This window comes from Xyrauchen texanus, chromosome 10 (assembly GCF_025860055.1).
Source record: "Xyrauchen texanus isolate HMW12.3.18 chromosome 10, RBS_HiC_50CHRs, whole genome shotgun sequence".
Classification (NCBI taxonomy): domain Eukaryota; kingdom Metazoa; phylum Chordata; class Actinopteri; order Cypriniformes; family Catostomidae; genus Xyrauchen; species Xyrauchen texanus.
In genome coordinates this window covers 25,160,357-25,181,855 of record NC_068285.1, presented here as the reverse complement: position 1 = coordinate 25,181,855, position 21,499 = coordinate 25,160,357, and the positions used below count along the sequence as shown (strand labels likewise).

Below are 21,499 nucleotides of genomic sequence, written 5' to 3'. Positions count from 1 at the left end.
TTAGCTCTGTGGGTCTCCAATGGGAAGTGGTGACTAACTAACTACTAGTTTGAAAGACATTACAAGGACTTTTCAGAGAGCACCATCAGCAAGCTGTAAGCAAGCATAAGTGTAAGTAAGCAAGCTCAGATAATTATTTTAGGTATTATTTTTTTTACTGCTGAACATTTCAAGAGTCTACATATTCATAATGTTTGATGACACATCTATGAAAATGAACAATCAGACTAATTAACATTATAATGATTTTGTTGTGGTCATTCTCAAGAGCAGCTCAAATCTCTTAAGTTACATATACAGTGAAGTGGTGACATTATTATTATTGTGAATCATACAGTACAAAAGTCCTTACAATCAAACATGAAAATGATTAATATTACCATGAACTGTATAGGCCCAACAATATGCAAAATTATTATCATGACATAGGCTTAATATGACATTTTTTTGTAATTTGTTTCTAAATTTCCCTTGAATTTAAATGACCAATAAATCACTGCACAAAACACATTGTGGTCGACACAAACCATGTTTTTTTTTCACATTGCCAGTGAACCTACTGTATATTTAATGTTGACTGGGTCATGTGTTATTTTAACATGCATCAAGAATCCAAAAGCCATTTGCCTAATTTGGCTAGCTTCTACAAAGTGAAATGAATTTGCATCAAAATACCATAGAGTTGATAGGATGTCAAGATATGAGAAGATATGAACAAAATATATTGGAAGGATTTTTTCTTCCCTTTTGAAAGTTGATAAGGCTGTGTATTTTGATATCCTAACAATATATGATTATATGGTTTGTTGCATCTTTATTATTTGCATTTAATATGATTGTTTCCCTGCTATCCACGGCCCTATCAGAACATACCTGCAACCCATCTTTGGGTCACAACCCACCCTTTGAGTGTGTGGGGTGCGGTTGGCATCCTTCTGTCACAGGCTATATTTTTCTATGGGGCCTGTAGTCAAGGCTTTTGCTTGTAGCCTTGGCATTTGACACCAGAACGCCGCCCTCAATCGTGGGTGTCTGGGTTGAGCCAGGCGTATGGGTCACATATGGAAGCTCTTAATGGCGGCATGTTGTTTTAGTTTTCTTATACAAGAAAAAAGCTGAGGGTGTCAGTGTTCACAAAACTAAAGGTTAGCCAGAATTCCCTCTCACACAACAGAGCTTTGCTCTTTCCCTCCATATACCTCCCAGGGCAAGGAGAGCGTCGTGTCGCATTTAGAAATGGTTACATTTACTCTCTTTTGATCTGCAATGTCAGAATTAATTGGTGACATTAGATGGAATGTCTGTGTCTTATTCCCCCTGTGCTCTGCACTGAAAATGGTTTGACTTTGAATTCATCATCATCATCTGATTCTGGTTTCAATCTAAAAAAGGCCAGAGTCCCAAATGGTTTGGATCAAGGAGGGATGCCAGTCAAAAAATCTGAAATGAGACAGTACAATGTCTTTCACAGTATGTGGACCATGCCAATCTGCATCCATATGATTACAATTTTCCTCTCTTACCAACATAATATAAGATACATGAAACACCTCTGCCAAAATCGATTGCTTTGTGTGTTGAACATCAGATGGGATACAGTTATATTCCTGCAAACAGTTGGACTTTTCCCCCCTGATTCGCTAGGTTTAATGTGAGGCAGTGCACAGGTCTGGGTGGTCCTGAAGTTGCTGCTGCAGATGGCTGATGCTTTCTCTGTTTAATATCTTAACTTCTGAATGTATGTATGCACTGTATGTATGTTTGCATGTGAACAAAAAGTGAAGCTCTGTCGCTTATGTTTATGAGACCTGAGATATTTTAAAGCATGTAAATGCCAATACCTTGTTTACATTTATGTAAGTTTTCTCAGATTGTTTTAGATTTAGCTGGGAAATTATAAATAAAATACTGTAATTGTATAAAATACAGAGGACCCCAAAAATTTAACTCACACTTTAAAATATATGTCATTGCATTAGAAAACAAAATATCAAAAGTGCCAACAAAAGATGCCAAACCTTTTTACAGAAGAACTCATCTTTTTATTCTCTGGGCCATTTTTGCAGTTACTTTTAAGCAACTTATGTTAGTTGTGATTTTAGTAAGTATGTGATTGAAGTCATTATGCGTTTCTATCTTTCTTTAAAAAAATCACTCTTGGTTTGATGTTTCGTTATACAGTAAAGTATTGCGCATAGACGTTTGCAATTTTTTAAGAGACAGTTCACCCAAAAATAAAAAAAATCCCTAATTTACTCACCCTTATGCCATTCCAGATGTTTACATTTTTTCTTCTTCTACTAAACACAAATGAAGATTTTTAGAATAATATTTCAGCTCTGTAGGTACTCACAATGCAAGTGAATGGTGGCCAGAACTTTGAAGCTCCAAAAAAAGCACACAAAGGCAGCATAAAAGTAACCAATACGACTCCAGTGGTTAAATATATATCTTCAGAAGCGATATTACTTTTTTACTATAAAATCTCTTCCCTGCCGAGTAGGTGGTGATATGCACAAAGAATGTGAATTGCCAAAAATAAAAGAAGAAGAATGTGAAAGTGGTGATTTATAGGAAAAAGGGGCATACAAATATTGATCTGTTTCTCACCCACACATGCAGACATCTGAAGACATTAATTTAACCACTGGACTCCTTGTATGGATTACTTGTATGCTGCATAGCCTGCATATACAATGCCAAATCTATGAAATTTCATTCGTAATGGGGTTCAGCTTCACTAGACACATTACTGCCAGCCATGTTCAATCAAATAAACACCTAAATAGAACTTTCAGAAGTTCTGACGTTTCAGAAGTTGGCTAAAAGGTCTCACCCGGTAGCACACTATGCCAAGGTCATAAGAAATGTTCAGAAATTATGAGGAAATAGGTGACTGAAATACTGGGAAGGGTTAAAAAGCTATTTCAAAGGCTCTGGGACTCCAAAGAACCACAGTGAGCCATTATCTCCAAATGGAGAACACTTAGCAAAGTTGTGAACCTTCCCAGAAGTGGCCGAAAATTCCTCCAAGAGCACAGCAACGACTAATCTAGGAAGTCACAAAAAACCTCCAAGGAACTGCAGGCCTCTCTCACATCAATAAAGGTCACTGTTCATGACTCCACTATCAGAAAGACACTGGGCAAAAATGGCATCCATGGAAGTGTGGTGAGGTGAAAGCCACTGCTAACCCAGAAGAACATAAAGACTCCTGAGTTTTGCCAAAACACGTCTTGATGGTCCTCAAACCTTTTGGGAGAATTTTCTGTGGACTGATGAGTCGAAAGTAGAACTGTTCAGAAGACAGGTGTCCCGTTATATCTGGTGTAAATCAAACACAGAATTCCACAAAAAAACCACTTCATACCTTCGGTCAAGCATGATGGTGGTGGTGTGATTGTGTGGGTATGCTTTGCTGCTTCAGGGCCAGGATGACTTGCAATAATTGAGGGAAACATTAATTCTGCTCTTCCAGAAAATCCTAAAGGAGAACGTCCGGTCATCAGTTTGTGAATTGAAGCTGGATTATGCAGCAAGACAACGATCCAAAGCATAGGAGTTTGTCCACCTCTGAATGGCAGAAAAGAAGCAAATTTAACGTTTTGGAGTGGACTTTTGAAAGTCCTGACTTGAACTCGATTGAGATGCTGTGGCAGGACCTTAAACGGGCAGTTAATGCGTTGTGACTGATCTCCAGTTACCGGAAGCATTTGGTTGCAGTCGTTGCTTCTAAAGGTGGCACAATCAGCTATTAAGTTTAAGGGGACAGTTAATTTTTCACATGATATATGTGTTGTATAACTTTTTGCTTCAATATATATATATATATATATATATATATATATATATATATATATAACATGAATACTGTTGTTTGTTTTATATCTCGTTTGAAGATCTAAAAATATTTAGTATGAAAAATACACAAAAAAAAGAAGAAATCAGAAGCACTGTATATGTTTTTGGAGCAGCAAAATTTTGATACACATTCACTGGCATTGTGAGGACCTACAGAGCTGAAATATTCTTATATTGACGAAGAAACAAAGTCATACACATCTGGAATGGCATGATGGTGAGTAGATAATGAAAGAATTATCCATTTAATTGTGGCTTAAGTGCCCAAATACTTTTTTGGGCCATTGTGTATTAAAAACAAAACAAATAACATTAAATAATAACTAGTCTATATAATGAAATCAGTTGTTTTGGTTATGCACTACAGGGGACATAAGGGGGCACTCTTAGCACATGGACATAATACACACTGTAACAGAATTTAGATTTTTGTTGCTATGAAAAAACACTAATTGTGTACTTAAGAAAATGACATGATCTGCTGTATTAAATAATTTAAAAGTCATTGAGAGCTATTTCTAATTTATTGTAAATATGTAAGAATAGCAACAGCATATTTAACTGATGAGCAATGGAAATCTATTTATTTTAACACTGAGCACCAGTCACACAAATGTGACAAATTTCTCATTCTTAATTCTAAATGAAAACACAACTTCTTTAGATAAATTCATTTAAAGTAATGAAGTGTCTTTAAATGAATGTCTTAATCAAAGAGCTTTCTCTTTGTCCGTTTTGTGACTTGTTGAAAAGTGAGTTTAGCTCATTGCCTGGGTCGAGTTGCTCATTTTGACAGGCTAGGGTTTGGAAAGTTTGAAGTCATGAAGTTTAATCATGCTCTGTGGCCAGTCTGTGCATGGCGTGGCATGATGACTTCTTAAAGATGTGGTTATGGGAGCAGGCCAGCTTCACTGGTACCACATTTGCGGGCCAGAGACCCATTGCATAATGTAGGTTCATTACCAGCCGAGAGTCTCGGTAGGTCAGAAATATGGAATCTAGAACAGAAGATGCTCAGTATAAAGAGGAACTAATCATTTGTAAAGAGTCTGTGATTAATGTCAGTATGGTGCTGTAAGGAATTCATTTCAGATCAAGTACAGAATGTAATTGTAATTTTTTTTCCTAATCTATCAAACAATTAGGTTTATAACTTTTTTCATCTGCAACATTTCTGAACCTGAATACTATGACTATACGTACTTAAAGGGCATAGCATTTGCATCTTATCAACGAAAGACATCTTATCAATTTAATATAATTTTTTAAACAAATAAACAACAGTCAATCTAGATCAGATGGTGAATGGAACTTTGTCTTTGTTTACAAAAAACAGTCTAAATAGTATCTAGTTTCTTTTCACTATTTGAATTGGTGGATTAAAATGGTGTCTAACAAAGAAGTATCATGTTCCGTTCCTAATAAAAATCATAGTGTATTTCCTTGATTATAACCGTTTTCTACTTCTCATTTTTTATGTTGTTTGAAAAATTATTTACTGTGCAAATAAGACAAGAGTTCAATTTAAAATAGGCTTGATAAAATTATGTATTTTAATATTGTGTAACACTACAAAGGACTGCAGATATATCTTCTAAAGTAAAGATGTCAATGGTTTCAATAGCGATGTTTGGTTTTCCCTTAAAATATTTTTGTCCAATTCATTGTAGATATGTTTGCACATTATAAAAATATGTTATAGTTAATAAAAGTTTAATAAAACTTATAATAATAGTAAACATTATTTCTTATTTATATTAGTTATGATCACTATTCTTATATAGTGAAATACAATCTCAGATACTGTAAGCACTAGTAATATGTGTAGCCCCCACACACTGACACATTATTTAAAAATTTCAGTTCAATCTGACAAGACTTTAAAAGCTCAAATCTAAAACATTTCCTGTGCACGTTAGCAGTGCTTCTGAAAAGATATCTGTTCAAAGTGCCTGTGCTCTTTATCTCTCAGACTCTGAACATTTCCAGACCCCAGAGTGCTGTCTCACTCTCTGAAGGGAAAGCAGGTCTATGCTGCATGGCCTTGGGCATGGAGATAGCGGCGCTCCAAAAGAACTTTGTGATCGATCTCAGCCGTTTGTCATAATGATGTCATAATGATGACAAATGAGAATGATGAGAATGATGAGAGAGGCCAACAAAAGGCTGTGCCCAATTCTGAAGTCGCTTTTCCAGTAAAGAGTACAAACAGCAAACTTCTGAAAAGCCTCAGAATGGGTTTCAGAAGGGGAGAAGAAAGATAATATGATTTATGTACATGGTTTGATGAGCTGTATTCACTGCATTACAGAGTTTTCTCTAGCATTTGTCATGCTGCTATTAATTCATTCATCTCTCCCTCTGCAGTTTGAGTCATTATTATGGTTCAGAATGAGATCATCATAGCAGTATATAAGTCTAATGTATACTTCCATTACCACAATTAAAAATCATGATCCAAGATTACTTTTGCACTTTGATTTGGACACTTTCTGAATATCGCAATGTATCCCATAGGGTTCTTCATCAGATTATAAAAGGTACATGATTCTTTGTTGAATCTTTTGAACAGAAATTATGTTTTTTTTTTATGATTAGAAATAACCATTTAAGGAAACACAATTATAATACTAATAATAATTAGTGCAATGTAAGTTTGGTAAATGTGTTTGAATAACACGTAAAGGAGAATATGGACACATAGACAAATGTGTAACAGTTCTCTTTACTCATCTCAAAAAAGGTCTGGAAACACTGGTCTGAATTGTAGCAGTAGGAGTTCTAATGGGATGACTGGTTTGTCGCCCATCCGTGTGGTTTGTAGTTATGAAATGCAAACAGTGTATCCAGAGTCATGGGCTTTTACACAGCTGTAGGAGGTAGTGAAGAGTGTTGGCTCAAGGGCTTGACTCCACTCTGGTATGTTCTGCTCTCTGTGTTTGATGAGCAAGTAGCCATGATCACAAGTACTCTCTCCACACCTTATTTTTTTTCAGGAGACAGCCTGATATTCTTTTGAGTGAGAAAGAGAGAGAGAGAGAGAGAGAGAGAGAGAGAGAGAGAGAGAGAGGGAGAGAGGAAAAGGAAAGAGAAGGGCTTTTGTTGGCTGGATGGGTCAGAGTTTGCAGACTGCTGCATGTGCAAAATGTATCCTCATGGCTCATTCCAAATTCTATATGAATGAATTTGCATATGAACCATCACCTTGTTTTGTAGATCTTCATATTTGAGCCTACTCAAAATAGTTATAGCACATTATATCGATGAAATATATAAAATAATAATAATAGAAACTTTAATCATTTTTAATGTGATTTATCCTCAAATAATGACATAATAATAACTTAAACCAGCCTAATGTGAAAATGGTTAGGCTGGTCTGTTTTGATGGTTTTAAAAGGGTTTTGGACCCTTTTTTAGCTGGCTGAGCAGTTTAACCATCTAAACCCCAGCTTGGCCAGGCTGAGAGACCAGCTTAAATCAGCAGAAAACTACCATAGACCTCTTTTGTCTTCTTCAGCTGAGCTTATATTGTTAAATATACTGTACAGTTTATTCATAAAGTATCAGACCCCTTTATTTTATTTTTTCATATCAATCTACACTCCATACCCCATAATAACAAAGCAAAAACATTAGATTTTTCTACACTTTGATTGGAGTCCACCTGTAGCAAATTCAATTGACTGGACATGATTTGGAAAGGCACACATCTGTCTATATAATGTTTTACAGCTTTAAATGCATATCAGAACATAAACCAAAAACCCAATGAGGTCAAAGGAACTGCCTGTAGAGCTCAGAGACACAATTGTGTCGATGCACAGATCTGAGAAAAGGCTACAAAAAAAAAATGTGGTTGTATTGAAGGTTCCCAAGAGCACAGTGGTCTCCATACTTCTTAAATGGAAGAAGTTTGGAACAACCAGGAGTCTTCCTAGAGCTGGCCGCCCAGCCAAACTGAGCAATCATGGGAGAAGGGCCTTGGTAAGAGAGGTGACCAAGAACCCGATGATCACTCTGGTTGAGCTCCAGAGATCATTTGTGGAGATGGGAGAAATTTGCAGTAGGACATCCATCACTGTGACACTCCACCAATCTCAGTGGCCAGGCTGAAGTCTCTCCTCAGTGCAAGACACATGAAAGCACCTAAAGGATTCTCAGACTGTGAGAAACAAGATTCTCTGGTCTAATGAAATGAAGATTGAACTGTTTGGCCTCAATTCCAAGTGTCATGTCTGAAGGAAACAAGGCACCACTCATCACATGTGCAATACCATCTAAACGGTGAAGCATAGTGGTGGTAGCATCATGCTGTGGGGGTGTTTTTCAGCAGCAGGGACTGGGGGACTGGTCAGGGTTGAAGGAAAGCTGAATGCAGCAAAATACAGATATTTCCTTAATTAAAACATGCTCCAGAGTGCTCTGGACCTCAGACTGGGCCGAAGGTTCACCTTCCAACCTGATAGAGCTTGAGAGGATCTGCAGAGAAGAATGGCAGAAAATCCCCAAATCCAGGTGTGCATAATACCCAAAAAGATTTGAGGCTGTAATGTAATCGCTGCCAAAGGTGCTTCAACTAAGTACTGAGTTTAAGAGTCTTAATACTTATGTCAATGTGATAATTCATTTTTTTTTTTTTTTTGTAAAGTTATACAAAATCTGCAACATAACAAAATGTGAAAAAAAACAAAGGGGTCTGAATACTTTCTGATTGCGCGGCATGTATAAAAAAAAATTCTTTAAGGCCCGGGTACAATAATATGGGAATGTGTGGATTAGTGTGAATGTGGCTTATGAACTTTTTGCTGGGTAGTTTGTCATGCAGGGGTGCAATAAACAGATAGTATTTGTCTCATGCCCATAGTGTCGTGCCAGTTCCATATGACAGACTTCTTTCATTTTGCTGTTACCGCCTCCTCAGTGCTCTGCCTCTGTTGTGGTCTGCAGACTGCTCAACACCCAACTTCTAAAGCCTCATTTGTGTATGTCTGTGTATGCTGCATATTAAAAGAGGAAGACACAGCATGTGTGTGATGTATGTTTGCCAGGCTGTGTGTTTTGCTAAACTCATGCTCGTATTATTGGTGAATCTCAATTTAAAAATGTTGATAGTTTAGTACTTCATTGTAAATTCAGAAATCGTCACCTTCCTAAAATAATGTCCTAAGTAATTTTTTGACAAAAAGTTTTTTTTTTTTTGCCTAAATCATCTCCTCATGATGCTTTCATGATTTCTGAAAAACCAGAAAAAAATTACTTGGGATAATTATTTATTTTTTACTTCTGGAACCTTTTGCAAACTATTGGATACATTTAAATGGGACAATTATTTTGTATAAGTGTAAGCCATAAAAATGCACAGAATATGTCAAATGGCAGAGCATTGGATTGTCCTCCCTGTCTTGTCTCATGCCCTCATATGGAAATACCCTCTGCCTTTTAGTTAAATTACTCTCTGTGTTTCAGAGGTCCTGAGGAAAACAAACACCCTCCGCCCCTTGCAGAGAGAAAAAAATCCCCTCTTGTTAGATGAGGGGATTTTTTATTGTCTAATCAGCTCCATATCCCAGTTTAGATGCCTGAAGCAGTGCAGCTTGCTCCAATAAAATGCTGGATGAAAGAGTTGCATCCTCCTTCCGTTTAATCGATGGCATCTTATCCTGCTTTTGGGCACCAATCATTTTTTTAAATGTCATGTGCCTTTTGAGGTTCTCAATGTCAACATTTATCTCTTTGAGAGATGACTGGTGTTGAGATGATCTGGATGTCCTATAACTCAAAGAGATGAATTTACTTTATAGAACAAATTCTGCCATTCTTACATTGGTGGTGGCATCTGGACGATCTTCCAAAATCTGAAGTATTTCAGAGTGGATAAGGAAGACATTTGTTTTTTTTTTTTTTTAATTTTTGGAAAGTGAATTCTGTCATGATTTACTCATTCTCATGTTGTTCCAAACCTGTATGACTTTCTTTTTTCCATGGAACACGAAAGGAGATGCTAGGGAGAATGACAGCCTTAGTCAACATTGACTTTCATTGTATGGAAAAAAGATGCAAAGAATGGTAGGGCTGGGTGATATTTTGCCGACGATATAAAATTAAGCAATATTGTGAATCTCGCAATTATTTTAATGTGCTTTTTATTTGGCCATTAATTTTAATAAAAAACAAATCAGTAGACTAATTCCACGATCCTTCAGGGCTGCACTATTAATCAAGATAACATCAATATGGCTACATGGTTATATGTGATAATAACTGCAAAAGGCTGATTAAAGATAAATAAACATGTCTGTGTGTGCGTCAGAATAAACGGGTGACACGTTCTGTTCTGTGCACGTGTGGGGCTTATGGGCTCCTGTTTTTAGTGCTTTTAGAGTAGTTCACATGCATTGTAAAAGAAAAATACTGCAGGTTCAAGCATTCACGCAATTCCAAACATTAATAACTGCTACAAGTAATTATACAAATCAACTGTACAAATGCAGCACAGTATAACAGAAAGGGATATGACAGCTTTAAACTACAGACTGATATTGTTAATTAAAAACTGCAATTTCAGTGTCAAAATCTCCAAAAAGCTCCAGGTGAAGGTGGAATGTCAAAATAAAAGCTCCAATTGAAGATGAAATGTCAAAATAAAAGCTCAATGTGAAGGTAAAATAAATAGGACAGAAATATATTACTTTTATATAAACAAGCAGGGCCGGATATAAGGGGGTGCTGGGTGGGCTTTGCCTTAATTGACCTGCAATTAAAATGATCTACAATTAATTTTTTATTTAGGTCTTATTTTGTTAATTTTTGCTAAGATGACCTGTCCTCCTCTGGCTTTACATCGTGAACATATGCCAATAATATTTATCTATGGAATGTGTAATACATATCATGTATTCATTAAATAGTTTAAGTGATAGCAATTGGGAAATCTAATATCAAGTCAATTTTTTTTTTAATTATTATATCAGTTGTGTGAGCACAGTAGAACCACAGTAGCATCCATTTAAGCAACTCTGCACAGGACAGGTAATGTTAGGTAGGACACATGTTTTTTAATGCCAAATATTATGAAATCATATTTTAAACATTGCTTTTTATTAAGCTACTATGTGTCAATGTGTATAAAATATAAATTAAAAAGAAAAATCATCATATCACATTCTCACTTGTGTAAATTTATTGAAAAACTATATAAATTATTTGTAGCCATATCGCCCAGTAATGAATGGTGACTGTGACTAACATTCTGCCTAACATCTCATTTTGTGTTCCACAGAAGAAAGAAAGTAAAATGTGTTTGAAACAAAATGAGGGTGAGTGAATGATGACTGAATTTATAGTTTTGGGTGAACTACCCCTTTAAGAATGTTCTGTAAATAGGGTAAATTCCAATTTCATGTTGATTTCTTTAATAGTATTGTCAGAAAACTTGATGGCATTGTGAGTCTCACAAGCACAACTCTCCTACACTGATATTTCCATGACTGGTTCCATCTGTAAACCATTTGTACATGGTACATCGCATGCAGTGTCTTTGTAGTGGAAAGTGCTAAGATTCTCCATACCACATTCAGGATTTATTCTCTTGCCCTCTGTAATGAATGAAATCATTTATGTTTCCACTGCGGCTCTAATATGTGATAACCAGAACCAATCTTTGACATATGCGGTACCCAACCGTTGCATTAATATTAATTTCTCTTGCTAAATTAAGCCGTTAATTCTGGTGTCTTTCTTTAAATCTGAGGCCAACACAGATATAAGCTTGTTGTAAAAGTATGGATTTCTTGTTCTGATTGAGCACTCACTTCTGCTGCGTTGGTCATTACAGCTAGCAGCTTGAGAAGCGGTGGATTTCAAATGATCAGAGCAGCTTGAGGAAGCTGAGAGGAGATCGAAGGCAGGTAAGATGGAGAGATGTCATTACCTTGCAGGGCAGGTTGATTCACCCTGGATAGCGGGGTAGATGGTTCTTTATGTTCTTTCCCACAGAGTGAACTAGCATTAAGCACCATGCGAGGAAGGCATCTCGTGACTGGGATGAAATAGGCTCTAGGTTGCAAGGCTAGAGATTTTTAAAGCTGTCTCATTTATCCTTACTTTCTTCAAGACTTCTCACTGATCTCTTGGGCCTTGTGGCACAACGGTAGCACATAGACTACAGACTCCAGATCAGGAGATTTTGTGTTCAAGCCGTGTTGGGGTTTGAAAACACTCTATATTGTAGTTCTCCAAAATGTGGGATTGTCAGATATGCAGATGATGGCTAAAGATACAGATAAGATGCAGATAAATAATATATATATATATCTTATTTATAGGTTATTTAAAAAAACTTTTTTTGGAATAATTTTACATCGAAAATCATTTCATAAATTGTATTTAGCAAATATGATAATACATTGTATGGACATAATTACAATTAAACAATATATCATAATTATTTAATTTATAATTTATGTATATCCTCTATGTAGGAGATGTACAAATAAGATAAAATAGAATAGTAATTGATACATGTTCATATTTATAAAATATTTTGTAATTAAGAAATGTAGTAATAAATTAGCTTTATTTTATATATAAAAAAGAAATACAATATTTTTATATGTGATTAAAAATTTATAAATAATAATGATAATATTTCTTTTATAATAAATACATTATTTAATTACTTTTGTATATTATTCTCTATTTGAAAATATAAAAAAATGCTTTTGAGAAAGATAAAAAATTGAAGGAATGAAAAAAATAAAATAAAAATGTTGTATATAAAATATGCGGCTTCTCTTGCATTAGATATTAAAGGGGTCAAGTTATGCAATTTTTTATACATTATTATTTTCATTGAGGTTCACTAATAATGTTAATAATGGTTTTTGCACAAAAACAGTCATAATGTAGTATTACATGATCTTTTTACACCTTTCGCTGGCCCTCTGAATCACTCGGTTTCTATGTACTACCAGGGGGGCTTCCCCTCCGTTTTGTGTCTGCTTAAGCCACTCTTTACTTACATCGGAATCCTCCAGAAAGTTATGCAAAGATGCATTTTCCACAACCAGGAACACCAACATCTGGGAATCATACTTGACATCTTAATGTTTCTATTGGTTAGAAGCAAACTGCAGAAACAATAGTACCACTTTGGATGTTGGAATAACTCAGTTGCGACGATTATATATGTTGTGGAGGCAGGGCTATTCAAATGACACTGCATTGTGACATCACAATGTAGCCGATTTTAAAACGAGTCGATTTTTGAAGATGGGGAAACAATAAATACTTTTATGGACTGGAGAGGAATTTTTAAGTTCTGAAACTTACAGTATATTTTTATAGTACAATGATATCTTATATGTCAAAATGTCAAGGACATTTGTATTTCTCATGACATGACCCATTTAAGTGAAATGTAGGCTACAACTTGACCTGGACTCTGTAGATCTGCTTTTTGTGCATCCCTGGAGGATTTTTTTTGCTGCAAAAGCTGAGTAAGCAGAAGTGTCACAGAGTGCCCCAAAACTTCAGGTATTTTTTGCACTGCAAGAATTTTTGGATCCTAAAAAAATGTCCATGTACCAAAAAAGGTTAAGAACCCCTTCTATTCAGTATTACTGTATAGAGCATGCTGATAGCAATGCCAAAGTCATTGGTTCAATTGGAATGCATGTAGTGATTAAAGGGTTAGCTTGAACGCACAGTCAGATTTGTGGATGAATGCATTTGCCAATTGCATAAATGTAATCATCCGCTGATGTCATGCGGGTTTGCCGTCACCTCATGGTAAGCTCAAATAAATATTTTTAGGGAAAATTAAAAATGTATCTTGGGGTATCATTTCATTTACGTATAGGCATTAGAGTTTCCCTCATTGGGTTTTAGCCCACAGTGTTGATATTTGGCAGAGTGATATGGGGTGTCACAAAAACATGCTGAGCCTGAAGCTTTGGGCAGGAAGCCACAGAGATCTTCAGATATATTGCAAAAATCTTGCGTGTTGTTTTGGCTCAACCACAACTATTAATCAGGGGTGCTGTTGCTTTATCCCCGTCTGTGTGGTCAACACTTCTGCTGGCCACTTTATGTGGTGAAAGCGCTCAGCTTTTCCTTTTCCAGATAACTTTCCCCCAGACCTGGTCAAATCTGGTCACATCCTGCTTGGCGAAGACTCTAGACTCACATCCCAACCAAAACCTTAAGTTAAGGCTGTTTCTCAGTGTGGATTCTTTTGTGTTCTTATGTTATCGTGGCTCGTTCTACATCATCCACTGCCATAGATCAATTCCAATACTCAAGAGCGCAAGTACAGAGAGTGCATAGTGTATCATTTAAGTGCATGGTACATAGTACATCATTTGAGACAGAACTCATCAAAAGGCAAAAGAGTGAGAGTGAAAATGAATGGCAGGATTCTTTTTTCTTTCAGCTCAGTGAAGAACAGGGCAAAAACAGATGGTACAGAGTCAAGGAAAGAGTAGTCTATGGTGGTGTGGTCAGCCTGGGCTGGCTGGCTGCCTGTCTAGGTCTAAGGACTCCTTTCTTCCCTGCTGGTCTCTGGCTCAGAAGCTCAGTCATATTCAGCAGCTAAACCACATTTGCTCTGGTCCAATCTGGCTCACATCAGTGATCCACATTCAGCCTCTGGTGAATCAATTGTCTCAATGCTGCTGCTAAAATGAAATGCCTTTAAATCACAGTTTATACATATTAACATGAAGTGAATGTTTACTATATAGGTTTGCTGTAACACCTTCAATGCATTCCATCATTATACTTTCAATATACAGTACATTATATGGAGTACAACCATGTCTAACTCAATACGTTGAGCTTAGCAGTGACTGACCACTTGGTATATACTCTGAAAGTATTTTTACCATTTTATAATTTATTCTTTACTATACTGTGGCAGAATGACCCAGCCCTCCGTCTCATCATCGTCAGCCCACCTCACTAAGGCTCACTAAGGTGCGAGGCTCACTAAGGTTCAACTTAGTTTGGGCAGCAGTTGATGAGGCACACCTGATGTTAATAGAGCCTCATAACTGCTGCCATTAGAACGAAGAGCGCTCCTCTCCTCGGTGAGCAAGCTTCTATCTCCTTGTGTGCACACACTGGCATCCTCGCAGGAACGGAGCAGGGATTGTCTGGCACTAAATAGATGCATTGCCGGACCCACATCCCGAAACACCTTTGATCGAATTAGATGCGACGCTGGGAGATTGGAGCACACATTGCGGTCGCCACACCACACTCCTCTGATCCACAGGAGAAGCGCATGTGGGAGTTGGCGGAGCGACCCGCCCCTCCCTCTCCTCATCATCGCCCTGCCTCTTAGTGCTGTCCATCAGCTAAGGTCACAACAGGAGAGAGGAGAGGTGCAACTTAATGAACCTCATTTGAGCAGCGGTTGATGAGGCACACCTAACGTTAATCGAGCCTCATCACTGCTGCCATTAAAACGCATAGTGCACCTCTCCTCATGGAGCTGGCTTCTATCTCCTTGTGTGCACACACTGCCGTTCTCGTGGGTCTAGGAAAGGGGGAGTGTTCGGCGCAAATTAAATGTGGCACCAGGGATTGGAGTACGCCAGGATACTGGGCTGCTATTCCTCTCAAGGACCCCACCCATTATAACTGGACTTTATCCTCTCTGCACTCCCTGCCTTCACATAGCCCCAGTGCACCACAAGGACGCCAGATTTCCCCTTTATTTTGGACAGTAATTCTCCATGGACACTTTAATCTCCTTTTTGGACATTTTGTTTATTATTATTTCTCATAAATGTCTCTAGAGGGCCTGTTGCCACACCCATTGTTTCTGGCACTTTTTCACCCCGCCACAGTTTTAAAGGAATAGTTCACCCAAAAAATGGAAATTCATATACTCTCATGCCATCTCAGATATGTATGACTTTCTTTCTTTAGCATAACACAAACATAGGTTTTTAGAAAAATAGCTCTTTAGGTCCATGCAATGACAGGATCCAAAACTTTAAAGCTCAAAAAGTATAACTTTTACTATAAATATAATATTTTATAATCACTATTCTCTCCTATATGTTCTTATTCTTTTGTTTTTTGCAATTCACATTCTTCGTGCATACCGCCACTTACTGGGCAGGAGGGACAATTTATATTAAAGAAATATTTAAATGTTTTAGGAACTAAAAATGAACCCCATGGACCTTAGTCAGGATACAATTCCAATTTCATATGGACTCAAATGGAAACAAGGCTTTGAATTATAGAAATACAGTCTATCATTGTTTTCAGTGCACAAAAAATAATATACATTTATATATACGCAATTACAGTTGGAAAGATGCCAACTTAATTTCCTAATGCCCATTATGTACAAACAGTGTTGATTTGTTACATGTTTGCTTACCCAGCCTCAGTATTGCCACGATGAATATGTGCAATCATCATTTGAAGTCAGAATTAAATATAAAGTTGTGATTTAAGCACTGAATACAGCAGAAATTCCAGAATTTTGGTAGATTTTGAAGCATTTCTGACAGACGTCACTGCTTTCAGCTCACTGTGATTGGCTCGCGCCTGGCGTTTTCCGCTTCTTATTTGCATTAATATGAGAATTCTCAACTTTTTTTTTGCTCTCAGTCACTCCCCATTCTTGTGCCACAGCGTTGTCAATCTCCTTTTGACTCCCATAGAAATTAGTTGAAAACGCTCGCTCACCTTGCTCACCACACACCAGTGGAAATGTATAAGTCATTGCAAATCATTCTGTTTTTTGTGTGTGTGTGTGTGTGTGTGTGTGTGTGTGCGTGTGTGTGTGTGTTTTAAGACCATTACTGTTTTTAATGCTGTAATGTGCCAACATCTCATAACTAACTTAAAATAGATAGCGAGCTAATATTAGCTAATATTACAGAGCTAGCTTCTACTAGCCTCCGCTGTGATTCACTTATGATTTCTTGGTCTCTGCAACTTGTCTAATTGATGGATCTTGTTTTTACTTTAGTGGATAGTGTTGTACTTCAATCAAATCAAATCAAATCAAATCACTTTATTGTCACACCAGGACAGGAATTTGGGTATAAATAAAATTAAGCTTGTGGCAAACTTTTTTTTAAACAACCCTTGAGATCATTGTAGGTTTGTCTTGAAAAGGTAATATATTACCTCTGAATTCAGTTTCACCCTGACAATTTCGAATGGCATTTTTACTTCAAGAACTCTACATTTTAATCCAAATTGGATAAAGATAAATGGAGGCAAAAACATTATTGTTTGATATTAATCCCAAAAAATAAACAATAGCCACCAAATTATGTCATACTAAAGGATCATTCTCAACAGCGTAAGCGGCTGCATTCTTGCAAAGCTTAAATCATTGTTGAGCATGCCTCCAGGCCCTTGCCTCCTCCTCGACTGGTGTGAACACAAATACACTGGTGTTGAGAGAGTCAGCCACAACACGTCTGGCACGATGGGATCACTTCCTTCTGTAGACTGGGCACCCACTGTCAGCCTGACCCCTGATAATTAACCTCTGCCTCTGGGGTTCAGCAAGAAAACAATCCCACAGAGCTCTGTGTGTATGCTAGCGTGCACGGGTGTAGGCAATTTTGTGTGCTCCCCATCTACAGGTGCCTGCGAGGGTGTTAAGCGCCTCACATCCTTCTCGCCATCTGCAGGCGAGGGGCAGGGTTAGGACCACATGCCAAGCGCTTCAGGGCCGAGGAGGGGTATGGAGTGGATGGCATAGCAGGTGGCTGAGAGAGAGTAGCGCTAGGCTAATTCTTTGACTGGGGTGACTAGGTTAATTAAGGGGTGAGCCTTAGGGCCTTGGGGACCTCGGGCCATTTGGTTGGGGGGTTTTGGGGAGTTGATAGAGTGCAGAAAGGGGCCACGCCACTCACTAACTCCGCTTCCTGTGGGGTATCTGTGCCTCTCTTCACAAGGGGACCTCTGGAATTATAAACTTGCCAAAACTCATGCACACGTGTAGCACATATGTTCTTGGGGACCCAAGGGAAGTGTGTTTTAACTCAGTGTGTTGTTTCTCTAGAACTCACGGTTGTGTAAAGCAGCTGTGCAAATCCCTATCGAATCAAAAAACCAATAGGCCCTGTTGACCCAAAACAAGTCTGATTAGCGAAGTGTCTGATTAGTAAGTGAGTCTGATGGGAAGTGAATGGAAGCCTACACTGCATGCCCAATTATTAGGCAAAATGTATTCCTCAGGTTTAATTTTATTGCTGAACAAACACAATGCTCTTAGTCAATCCTTTCTCAGGGGAGAAAGTGTGCACAATTATTAGTCAACTAAATTACAAAAATTATTTCTCCCAATTAAATTGCTTTTCTCTCAATTTTTAGAGTAGGTGCAACAAATAAGTAACACAAAATGACAATTAATTAAAATGTTTGGCCTTTCAAAAATATTCATTGACCAATATAGCCACCTTTAATTTCAATAACTGACATGAGCCTGCCATCCATGGAGTCAGTCAGTTTCTTGATCTGTTCACGATTAACTTTCGCTGAAGCAGCAACCACAGCCTCCCAAATGCTGTTCAAAGAGGTGTATTGTCTTCCCTCACTGTAAATCTCATGAGAAGGGCCCACAAGTTCTCAGTTGGATTTAAGTCAGGTGAGGAAGGGGGCGAAGTCATTATTTGGGCATCTTTGAGGCCCTTGCTGGCTAGCCAAGGATTGGATTATTTTGATGCATGTGATGGAGCATTGTCCTGCATAAAGATCATGGCCTTCTTGAATGCTGAGGACTTCTTCCTGTACCACTGCTTGAAGAAAGTGCTTTCCAGAAACTGGCAATAGTTTTGAGAGTTGAGTTTCAGTCCATCTTCAACTCGAAAAGGTCCAACTACCTCATCCTTAATGATAGCAGCCCATACCAGAACCCCTCCTCCACCTTGCTGGCACCTGACTCGAAGTGGTGCCCTGTGTCCATTAGTTATCCAGCCACAGGCCCATCCATCTGGTCCATCAAAAATCACTCTCATTTCATCTGTCCATAAAACCATTTAAAAATCTGTCTTCATGTATTTCTTTGCCCAATCTTGACAGTTCAACTTGTGAATATATTCAGTGGTGGACGTGTTTCAACCTTCTTGACCTTGATGTCTCTGAGCACTTGGCACCTTGTACTTCTGCACACTCCAGGTAGGTTGCAGTTCTGGAATATGTTATCATTGGAGGAGAATGGGTTCCTGGTAGCGTCATCTTTAACTGTCTTTTGCAGTTAATTTGCTCCTTTTCTTCTACATGCATTTTTTGCACCCCAGTTGACTATTCGCAACAAAACGTTTGATTGTCCGGTGGTCTCGCCTCAATAGTTTAGCTATTTCAAGAGTGTTGCATCCGTCTGAAAGGCATTTTACAATATTTGACTTTTCATTGTCATTTTACCTGAGATAATGAAGCTGCCTAATAATTATGCACACCTTGATATAAGGTGTTAGTCACCTTCGCCACACCCTCCCTCATTACACAAATACATACCACGTGAAAATGATTGAATCCAATAAGCATTCAAGTTTACACTCACCTAAAGGATTATTAGGAACACCATACTAATACTGTGTTTGACCCCCTTTCGCCTTCAGAACTGCCTTAATTCTACGTGGCATTGATTCAACAAGGTGCTGAAAGCATTCTTTAGAAATGTTGGCCCATATTGATAGGATAGCATCTTGCAGTTGATGGAGATTTGTGGGATGCACATCCAGGGCACGAAGCTCCCGTTCCACCACATCCCAAAGATGCTCTATTGGGTTGAGATCTGGTGACTGTGGGGGCCATTTTAGTACAGTGAACTCATTGTCATGTTCAAGAAACCAATTTGAAATGATTCGAGCTTTGTGACATGGTGCATTATCCTGCTGGAAGTAGCCATCAGAGGATGGGTACATGGTGGCCATAAAGGGATGGACATGGTCAGAAACAATGCTCAGGTAGGCCGTGGCATTTAAACGATGCCCAGTTGGCACTAAGGGGCCTAAAGTGTGCCAAGAAAACATCCCCCACACATTACACCACCACCACCACCAGCCTGCACAGTGGTAACAAGGCATGATGGATCCATGTTCTCATTCTGTTTACGCCAAATTCTGACTCTACCATCTGAATGTCTCAACAGAAATCGAGACTCATCAGACCAGGCAACATTTTTCCAGTCTTCAACTGTCCAATTTTGGTGAGCTCTTGCAAATTGTAGCCTCTTTTTCCTATTTGTAGTGGAGATGAGTGGTACCCGGTGGGGTCTTCTGCTGTTGTAGCCCATCCGCCTCAAGGTTGTGTGTGTTGTGGCTTCACAAATGCTTTGCTGCATACCTCGGTTGTAACAGTGGTTATTTCAAGCAAAGTTGCTCTTCTATCAGCTTGAATCAGTCGGCCCATTCTCCTCTGACCTCTAGCATCAACAAGGCATTTTCAGCCCACAGGACTGCCGCATACTGGATGTTTTTCCCTTTTCACACCATTCTTTGTAAACCCTAGAAATGGTTGTGCGTGAAAATCCCAGTAACTGAGCAGATTGTGAAATACTCAGACTGGCCCGTCTGGCACCAACAACCATGCCACGCTCAAAATTGCTTAAATCACCTTTCTTTCCCATTCTGACATTCAGTTTGGAGTTCAGGAGATTGTCTTGACCAGGACCACACCCCTAAATGCATTGAAGCAACTGCCATGTGATTGGTTGATTAGATAATTGCATTAATGAGAAATTGAACAGGTGTTCCTAATAATCCTTTAAGTGGGTGTATATGGTTTGGAGTTGGAAATTGTGCATGGAAATAATGATAAGATCAGAATACTTACTTGCCTAATAATTGGGCATGCAGTGTAGTACTCCAGGAGTCTGTATGTCAGATACAGTGAGATTGGGTGTCAGGGTGGGTCAGAGGGAGAGAGGGATGTTTTGGCAGGTGTCACACAGAACAGAGACTGATTCTGACCTTGTACATGTCCTTGCAGAAGATGAAGAGGAGGATGAGGAGGTCACAGAGCCGAAAGCTGGCCCAGAGACTGATCAACAGGAGGAGGATGAAACCATGGACACCAAGGAAGGTGAGAAGAGTCAAGTTTGTGTGTGAATGTTTTTCATTACCTTGTCTATTAAGATATATGTTTATGATAAGGTTGGGCAAAATTCAGAATTGTATAATTCATGGAGCATTCTGTTCTAATTTGGAATTTGAGTTGATTTGCACACAAGTTGATTTAAAATGACAAGAATATCAATTTACTGAATTGCAAAAATGAAAAGTAAATAAATAAAAATAATAATAATATTTTGACTAATTTAACTAATAATGGCTTTTATTCCTTGATGTGTACAATTCAATGCTGTCAAAGCAATTAACACAGGCAATAAATAGCTTTTGTTTTTGCCATACAGCACCACAAAATGTTCACCAAACAGTTTTAAGATGACTTATTTTATAAGTTAAGTAAAGGTTAATATAAATATTGACACAATTGGGGGTAAATTATAGCATTCTGGGAAATTAAGTGTTCTTTCACCATGATCAAAAGAAAAGAAAAAAAAGGTATTATATTAAATAAAATAAATAAAAAAATATTAATTGAAGACACATTTCTACAAGGAAATTTTCAACCAGTGATTATTAAATAC

At 37.9% G+C, this 21,499-nt stretch overlaps 1 pseudogene; it reads left to right on the top strand.

Annotated features, from left to right (window-relative positions):
- Nucleotides 1-18,884: 18,884 nt before the first annotated feature.
- The window catches only part of LOC127650527 (cytoplasmic dynein 1 intermediate chain 1-like), a 45,765-nt pseudogene continuing 43,150 nt past the window's right edge, over nucleotides 18,885-21,499 (top strand).